The sequence below is a fragment of the Bos taurus genome, chromosome 4 (assembly GCF_002263795.3).
Source record: "Bos taurus isolate L1 Dominette 01449 registration number 42190680 breed Hereford chromosome 4, ARS-UCD2.0, whole genome shotgun sequence".
Lineage (NCBI taxonomy): Eukaryota > Metazoa > Chordata > Mammalia > Artiodactyla > Bovidae > Bos > Bos taurus.
Genome location: NC_037331.1, coordinates 17,059,502 through 17,066,006, shown reverse-complemented (window position 1 = coordinate 17,066,006; position 6,505 = coordinate 17,059,502). Strand labels below are relative to the sequence as shown.

The following is a 6,505-nucleotide window of genomic DNA, read 5'->3' as shown; positions in this document are numbered from 1 at the left end:
AAAGGACAGATTGTAGTCCAAGTGGGGAGACATTGACTTTTAAAGTTCAATTTAATTCAGTCTCTCAGTTGTGTCCGACTCTTCGTGACACATGGACTGCAGCACATGAGGCCTCCCTCTCCATCAGCAACTCCCAGAGTTTACTCAAATTCATGTCCATTGAGTCAGTGATGCCATCCAACCATCTCATCCTCTGTCGTACCCTTCTCATCCCATCTTCAATCTTTCCCAGCATCAGGGTCTTTTCAAATGAGTCAGTTCTTCGCATCAGGTGGCCAAAGTATTGAAGTTTCAGCTTCAGCATCAGTCCTTCCAATGAATATTCAGGACTGGTTTCCTTTAGGATAGAATGGTTTGATCTCTTTGCAGTCCAAGGGACTCTCAAGGGTCTTCTCCAACACCACAGTTCAAAAGCATCAATTCTTTGGCACTCAGCATTCTTTATAGTCCAACTCTCACATCCATACATGATTATTGGAAAAACCATAGCTTTAACTAAGTGGACCTGTGTTGGTAAACTAATTTCTCTGCTATTTAATAAGTAAGTTGTTTGGGTTGGTCACGGGCTTCCCTGGTGGCTCAGAGGTTAAAGCATCTGCCTGCAATGCAGGAGACCCAGGTTCGATCCCTGGGTCAGGAAGCTCCCCTGGAGAAGGAAATGGCAACCCACTCCAGTATTCTTGCCTGGAGAATCCCATGGAGGGAGGAGCCTGGTAGCTTACAGTCCATGGGGTTGCAAAGAGTCGGACACGACTGAACTACTTCACTTTCACTGTCTTTAGGTTTGTCATAACTTTGTCACCCTGCTTATTTGACTTTTTAAAAATTCCTTCTATTGTTTGGGGTGGAAATTCTGAAGATTGCATGTAGTGGAAATCACTTAGTGATTTTGAAGTGCAATGCAACAGATATTTTGTTTGCTGAAGTAGCAGTGACCCAAATGGAAAATCACATAGAATGCTGCCTATAACTTATTTTATTCTATTATTGCAAACATTATTCCCCTTCTTGTTTCTCTAACTATTGCTCTTAAAAGACTCTGGCAACCAAATTACCTGATGTTACTTTTTATTTTCCACATTCTCCATTTAGAATATTTTCGCATTCTAAACATTAATAGGAAAATAAAACCCATGGCATGGGCAGAAGAAGAGAGATGTAGAAGAATAAAAGTGCATAAATAAATCATAAACTGATACTACTTCCTAGATAAGCAAGGACTGGATTAATCAATATCATGCAATTTAGAGTGTATAACAACTTTTCCTTGTTATCAAATGCTATGTAACAAATCACTCCAGAACTTACTGGCTTAAAACAATAACAATATTTAGTCTCCTCACAAATCTGCTGTTTGGGCAGGGCGTAGAGGAAGCAGCTTGTCTCTGTTCTACTTAGTGTCAGCTAAAACACTGTGAAAACAGAGATAGAATCATCTAAAAGCCTGCTCACTCATATAACTGGCAGCTGATGTGGGCAGACTCAAATAGCTTCCCCCAGCTTCTTCAAGCCTGGGGGCTTGAACTGCTCCAAGTCTTCAGGAGGCTATCTTTTTGTGGCCTCTAATTGTGGTCTCTCAAGCATGACAGCTTTAGGAATCCCAATTTCTTACAATCTTACAGTTCCCTAGACACACCTCCTGAGAGAAAACACCAGGTGGAAGGTCAAGCCCCCTTTTATGACATAATCTTAAAAATCACATAGTGTCACTTGCAAAACATTTTATTCATCAAGGTGGTAACAAAGCCCCACTAGGTTCAGAGGAAGGCAAAATCAACTCTGCTGCTTTTGTAGTTTGATGAGATTCTGGAACAGGGAGGACCAGATATATTACTGTAGCTAATTTTTAAAAATAAATTGCTATATTTAAAATGGATAACCAACAAGGATCTACTGTACAGCCCAAGGACCTCTGCTTAATGCTATGTGGCAGCCTGGATGGGAAGAGGATTTGAGGGAGATTGAATACATGTATATGTATGGTTGAGTGCTTTCTCTGTTCACCTGAAACTGTCACAACATTGTTAATCGGCTATCAGATCAGATCAGATCAGATCAGTCGCTCAGTCATGTCCGACTCTCTGCGACCTCATGAATCGCAGCACGCCAGGCCTTCCTGTCCATCACCAACTCCCGAAGTTCACTGAGACTCACGGCCATCGAGTCAGTGATGCCATCCAGCCATCTCATCCTCTGTCATCCCCTTCTCCTCCTGCCCCCAATCCCTCCCAGCATCACGGTCTTTTCCAATGAGTCAACTCTTTGCATGAGGTGGCCAAAGTACTGGAGTTTCAGCTTCAATATCATTCCTTCCAATGAAATCCCAGGGCTGATCACCTTCAGAATGGACTGGTTGGATCTCCTTGCAGTCCAAGGGACTCTCAAGAGTCTTCTCCAACACCACAGTTCAAAAGCATCAATTCTTCAGCTCTCAGCCTTCTTCACAGTCCAACTCTCACATCCATACGTGACCACAGGAAAAACCATAGCCTTGACTAGACGAACCTTTGTTGGCAAAGTAATGTCTCTGCTTTTGAATATGCTATCTAGGTTGGTCATAACTTTCCTTCCAAGGAGTAAGCGTCTTTTAATTTCATGGCTGCAGTCACCATCTGTAGTGATTTTGGAGCCCAGAAAAATAAAGTCTGACACTGTTTCCACTATTTCCCCATCTATTTCCCATGAAGTGATGGGACCAGATGCCATGATCTTCGTTTTCTGAATGTTGAGCTTTAAGCCAACTTTTTTACTTTCCACTTTCACTTTCATCAAGAGGCTTTTGAGTTCCTCTTCACTTTCTGCCATAAGGGTGGTGTCATCTGCATATCTGAGGTTATTGATGTTTCTCCTGGCAATCTTGATGCCAGTTTGTGTTTCTTCCAGTCCAGCATTTCTCACGATGTACTCTGCATATAAGTTAAATAAACAGGTGACAATATAGAGCCTTGACGAACTCCTTTTCCTATTTGGAACCAGTCTGTTGTTCCATGTCCAGTTCTAACTGTTGCTTCCTGACCTGCATACAGATTTCTCAAGGGGCAGGTCAGGTGTTCTGGTATTCCTACCTCTTTCAGAATTTTCCACAGTTTATTGTGATCCACACAGTCAAAGGCTTTGGCATAGTCAATAAAGCAGAAATTGATGCTTTTCTGGAACTCTCTTGCTTTTTCTGTGATCCAGTGGATGTTGGCAATTTGGTCTCTGGTTCCTCTGCCTTTTCTAAAACCAGCTTGAACATCAGGAAGTTCACAGTTCACATATTGCTGAAGCCTGGCTTGGAGAATTTTGAGTATTACTTTACTGGCATGTGAGATGAGTGCAATTGTGCAGTAGTTTGAGCATTCTTTGGCATTGCCTTTCTTTGGGATTGGAATGAAAACTGACCTTTTCCAGTCCTGTGGCCACTGCCGAGTTTTCCAAATTTGCTGGCATATTGAGTGCAGCACTTTCACAGCATCATCTTTCAGGATTTGGAAAAGCTTAACTGGAATTCCATCACCTCCACTAGATTTGTTCGTAGTGATGCTTTCTAAGGCCCACTTGACTTCACATTCCAGGATGTCTGGCTCTAGGTCCACTACAAAATAAAAAGTTTAAAAAATACACTCTGCCAATAACTGATTTTACCCTGTACCACTCCCTACCCTCTTTACAATCCCAGCTCTTATGTATTGTTCTTCATGGAACTCCCATAGTGGGTCAGATGGTTAAAAAACAAAAAACAAAAAAAAAGACAGACCACTGCAATAAATTGGCCTCTATCACAAGAATAAACTAGATAAAATGGAATTAATGCATTCAGGGTATCTTACCACTACCTGTTTTCTTCTATTCCTATTAAAATGCTACTATGATTACACAAATAAATTAATTTTTAAAGTACAAGATTCTTCACAAATCCAAGTGACCAATTCAATCCAGTGTATTCTAAAGAAGATAAGAGTTCAGAAATTTTTTTACAGGGTTAGTTAAAATAGAGCTAGACAGAATGGCACATTTCACTCAAGCTCCTAGCTTTTGTTTATGTCTGATTGAGCTAAAACTCAGATTCCTATTTCCTTCTGCTTCCAAAGCATGAATGCTAGGTAGTGGAAAAGATTGATTAAGAAGTTCAAATGGAGAATAAGAAACCTGTTCCAGGACTGCTCTGGGAGGGCTTTGAAGTTCATGGCCGGGGGGAGTTATGAAACTACAGATTTAAGCTATTTGTAATGAAAGGGTTGGTTTTCATTTTACCAGTTAAGCTAAATTCTTGCCTTTAGAAATAACTTTCTCCAGAACTAGTGTCATGGAGTAAAAACTTTTGGGGGTGGGGCTATCATTTGCAGTCTCCCTTGGAGTAGAAAATGAGGACTTTTTAATATCAGAACTCTATAAAAAGAGTCACCTAATTAATATTATGTCTGGAAGTCACCTCTTTCCTCTCAGACAGATGATTAGATAGAGAGATACAGATATGTATCAATGGACATGAATGAGCATCAGCATTACTTCAAAGTCGTATATAACCATGTGCATAAGAGAATGTTAAATGGTTACAATGGGTATATCTAGTAGTGCAGCAGAAAAATCCTTGGATTTGTAACTTAGAAACCAGAATTTGATTCCTGAGTTAATCCTTTATTTGCTCTGTGACCTTCAACAAATCACATTAATCAGTCTTCCCACCTGTAAAATGAAAATATTAACTGCCTTATTCTTGCACTTTTTTTTGTGAGGATAAACTGGCACCCTTCAAATACATTGAAATTACTTTGAAAAGTGCAAGTAATGGTATGATCACATGGTTATACAGCTAATACTGGACTTGATATCTTCCTTTCTCCCAATCTGCTTAGAATTGTCCCTTGATAAAGACCATAATCATTCACTTAGTCACCCAGTCCAGAAACAGAGGATCACACAGACCCGTCTTCTCCTAGGTGCTCTCTGTCATAGTGCCCTTTTGCATGCCCCCTCACTGCCAAGCTTACACTTTCTCTGCTTCTGGTACTGACTCAATCAATTCATCCTGTGCAAGTTAATTAGGAGGTTTACCTCTGAGAAACAGTTTATGACGTCCCAGTCCTATTAGAGAAGTGCAAGTTTAGATGCATTTTAAATCACTAGCAGCCATGAAATTTAAAGACACTTGCTCCTTGGAAGAAAAGTTATGACCAACCTGCTGCTGCTGCTGCTGCTGCTAAGTCGCTTCAGTCGTGTCCGACTCTGTGCAACCCCAGAGATGGCAGCCCATCAGGCTCCACCGTCCCTGGGATTCTCCAGGCAAGAACACTGGATCGGGTTGCCATTTCCTTCTTCAATGCATGAAAGTGAAAAGTGAAAGTGAAGTCGCTCAGTCGTGTCTGACTCTAGCGACCCCATGGACTGCAGCCTACGAGGCTCCTCCATCCATGGGATTTTCCAGGCAAGAGTAATGGAGTGGGGTGCCATTGCCTTCTCCATGTGACCAACCTAGACAGCTTATTAAAAAGCAGAGACATTACTTTGCCAACACAGGTCCATCTAGTCAAAGCTATGGCTTTTCCAGTAGTCATGTATGGATGGGAGAGTTGAACTGTAAAGAAAACTGAGCACCGAAGAATTGATACTTTTGAACTGTGGTGTTGGAGAAGACTCTTGAGAGTCCCTTGGACAGCAAGGAGATCCAACCAGTCCATCCAAAAGGAAATCAGTCCTGAATATTCATTGGAAGGACTGATGCTGAAGCTGAAACTCCAATATTTTGGCCACCTGATGTGAAGAACTGACTCGTTAGAAAAGACCCTCATGCTGGGAAGATTGAAGGTAGGAGGAGAAGGAGACGACAGGATGAGATGGCTGGATGGCATCACCGAATCAATGGACATGAGTTTGAGTAAACTCCGGGAGTTGGTGATAGACAGAAAGGCCTGGCATGCTGCAGTCCATGGGGTTGCAGAGAGTCAAACACCTCTGAGCAACTGAACTGAACTAAATCATTTTTTCTGGATTTCCTTTTTTTAATCTTCTCATTGATTTAGGGTAAAATTTTACCTTTACAGCATTACTAAGCTGATAATAAAACTGATATGCTAAATGTGAGAGGCAAAAGTAATTAACCTCTTATTGTTAACAAGTTTTCACTATGTTAAGGAAACTCTTAATAATAAAATTAATATAATTATGTAGTCTATATTCTTCCAAAATAATACAATAAACCTAGACATTAATTTTAAAATATGAAAAAAGACTCAACTTATAGTTTTTTAAAAGTGCACCCTAAAAAAAATTCAAAAATAAAACCCAGAATAAAATATGAAATCACTTATAAATGTAATAACTGAAACCTTCAGTTCAGTTCAGTTCAGTCGCTCAGTCATGTCCAACTCTTTGCGACCCCATGAATTGCAGCACACAGGGCCTCCCTGTCCATCACCAACTCCCGGAGTTCACTCAGGCTCACATCCATCGAGTCAGTGATGCCATCCAGCCATCTCATCCTCTGTCATCCCCTTCTCCTCTTGCCCCCAATCCCTCCCAGCAT

General features: G+C 41.0%; 1 non-coding gene across 1 annotated transcript; it reads left to right on the top strand.

The window, feature by feature from the left end:
* The first annotated feature begins 568 nt into the window (after positions 1–568).
* Positions 569–641, top strand: TRNAC-GCA (transfer RNA cysteine (anticodon GCA)). The gene has a single exon. It is a non-coding gene; the product is annotated as a tRNA-Cys (tRNA).
* The last annotated feature ends 5,864 nt before the right edge of the window (positions 642–6,505 follow it).